Source organism: Kryptolebias marmoratus, linkage group LG8 (assembly GCF_001649575.2).
Source record: "Kryptolebias marmoratus isolate JLee-2015 linkage group LG8, ASM164957v2, whole genome shotgun sequence".
Lineage (NCBI taxonomy): Eukaryota > Metazoa > Chordata > Actinopteri > Cyprinodontiformes > Rivulidae > Kryptolebias > Kryptolebias marmoratus.
In genome coordinates, this window is record NC_051437.1 from 19285045 (window position 1) to 19287989 (window position 2945).

The 2945-nt window shown below is 44.4% G+C and overlaps 1 protein-coding gene across 2 annotated transcripts in view; it reads left to right on the forward strand.

The window, feature by feature from the left end:
* The window catches only part of rerea (arginine-glutamic acid dipeptide (RE) repeats a), a 124004-nt gene that overhangs the window by 32243 nt on the left and 88816 nt on the right, over positions 1-2945 (forward strand). The gene's annotated exons all lie outside the window — the stretch shown is intronic.

The following is a 2945-nucleotide window of genomic DNA, read 5'->3' on the forward strand; positions in this document are numbered from 1 at the left end:
GGGGGGGGGGGGGATTGTTGCGCAATCCACGACGAGATAAGACAGACGTTGGTTTCTTATCGACGCCGCATCCTCTGAATGTTTGCGTAGCCGAGGAAAGGGTGCAGGCTGCGCGCGTGTGTAAACACCATAAACACCGACCTTGTGAAATGTACGTGATAAGGGAGGTGCTGGGTTGCTACGTGGAGAAGGAGTACGACTTCTCGGCGACGTTCTCGCCTCCTGAGCAGGAAGAGGTTTCACCAGCACGCAGCAGAATCCCCCGCCACCCCCCGAGCGCTATTAAAGCGAAGGCGACCAACGTGGTTTGTAGCACAATGAAGGGCCCCCTGCACACCGCCCTCAACTCGATTTCTATTGATCCACGCTACCCCGTCTCTCCTGCTGCCCATGTTTGGCTTCAGTGCGAAAAGAGAAGCCCGGCGCACACACACTATTTGCTTTAGTTAATTAGATCCTGACAGGGATCCAATGTCGCATTTAGGACGATGAAAATGTGTCAAGCAACTGGTAAAATGAAAATAATTCTATTAATTTATAAGTTAAAGAAGCCAATCTTTGTTTTTTTTGTTTTTTTCTCTCCTTCTGCATGAGTGAGAGCTTTTATTGGCAGCGTTTAGACGACGAATAAACAAACTGTTCCATTAAAAAATACAGCAAAACGAGCGTTTAGACGGAAAATAATCAAGATTCAAGTCGGATGTGACACTCAGTCTGTTAGAGGCACTCGGTTGCACAGTCAGGAAGACCGGTCAAAAAAAAAACAAACTCAAAGTAATAGGCAGTATTTGTCCATATTGATGGTTAATGTGTTCTTTTGTAAGCAAAGTTTATAAAAAGGCTGCCAGCTGCCACATGATAAACGGCCTAAGTGACTGAAAATAGATGAACAATAGCGACGCCTGTGGAAGAGCTAACTGGGATGGAGAAGTCCAGTAATGTTGGTGTAGTGGGACATATTTATAATCAGATTTGTTGAGTAAAGGATGCAGATCAAAAGAAAGGTTAGGTTGAAACTATAAACCAGCGGTGTAGAAGACTTTTCTTGAAAGCCGGGTGTTTAAAAGCTAATCTCTGTCTTTATGTCGCCCCCGCCGCCGTGCTTCAGCCCCGATATTTATTCCTGACGGTTGTCTTAAGGGCGGAACGCACAGGAGACATTTGATGGGCGTCAAAAATTACGCCTCTATTATTTTCAGCGACGTTTAAAGTGTCTAAATCCGAGTGTCAATGCTTTTTAGTGTAAATAAAAACAACAACAACAAAACATTTGGATGTATTTCCCCCCCTTTTTTTTTTTAGTTGTTGCTCTGTTTCATATGAAAAGTTAAAAAACGCAAAAATAAACTTTTTCGCAGTTGAACGTTTTCCAGAGATATACGACCCTGGATCAAAACAAAGGCAGTGAGGATAATGTGTGGCCATCCATTGCTTAAGAAAACAGGTATCTTTGGTAAGAAAGAAAAAATGTTAAGCTTCAGCTCGAGGCCTCCTGGATGTTTTCAGCGTTAACTGCCGCGGTTCCTGTTGTGTTTTCAGCTTTACTCGTTCGTTCTTCTCTTCTTTCGCCTCCATCAGCTGATTCTGTCACATACCTCCACCTGAACATCATCTTGGAGATTCCACACTTGGCCAGTTCCTCCATAAACGTTTACATCCACGGAGTACGGCCAACCTAATGTAGAGCAATCATTTGACTCAATCTTCCATGTGGTGCTCGGCAGAATGTGCAGAAAACTAAATATACCTGAAAAACTCCTTCAAACTGCACCATTTGATGTAGTCCAGGATAACCTTTGTCTCATATATTACTATGAGTACCTCCAAGACAATAATAGCTGCCAAAGTACACCATATTTCTGTTTTTTTCTTTAAATTAACCACTAAATACGCATCAGTCACTACCAAAAGTCTACGGCATAGTTTGTGATAAATGTGTGAAATCAGCCAACAATTCCGAGTCGTCTGTTCAGATAGTCTCGGCGCGCGATGGATATCGAGTCTGTAAAGTAATCCCCCGGATGTAAACAGAGTCAGAGGGAGGACAGTGGAATCTGAGACGCCGGGCTGAAAGAGAAAAGGTGAAGTTCTTCTTCTGGAAAGAAACGACGACTAAAGAGCCGCGAGGACGAAAGTGGACGGGAGGACACTGAGAGGTGGAGAGCATAGAAGCAAAAGTTGGGGATGAACTTCCAAGATATTCCGTAAACAAGTTGCTGTTTTCTAACACAGTTTTTACGAAAACCCTGTTGAGTTTGAATTACATTAACCCCCAGTGTAATAATGATGTGGAATTTGTGTTGGAAGCTTAAAAACGATGAAAAATCACACATTTTGGGAGCTATTATTTTAAAATAATCATATTAAAGGTACAAGTTAAAGTTTTATTTCCCTCAGCTCCCTTTTCCAATCGGGATTTAGACAAAGAATAAGTCGCTGCATTTCTCGAAAAACCAAACGAAACGAGTGTTTTGGACGTGGAGGGAGGAAAACCAATGGGAGATGGAGATCCACGAAAATCAGCCTCCGCCGAACACGGCTAATGGACCGGCGGCACCGTCATCATCCCCCGCTCGTTCCCACCTCGCCTAATGGGTGGGGTGAGACTAATTAATTCATTATCCAGAAATGCAAATGAGCTTCATAACCCCCCCCCCCCCCCCCACACACACACACACACACACACACACACACACACCACAGGAGGTGCACGTACATACTGATGTCTGAAGAGGAGACCTGTTTGTATCTCCACTTCTGAAGAGGCAGCCTGTATTTGCACAGCTTCCACTGGTTTTCTTTGTCTCGCCCGGTGTTTCAGTCACATTCCCATAAGCCTCAGCATTGATCGGGGCTGATGATGGTCGGGTTCGGGCCACTTTGGCTTCCTCACACACACACACACACACATATATAGCTCTTCCCCAAGGGGCTGCCATCAATCA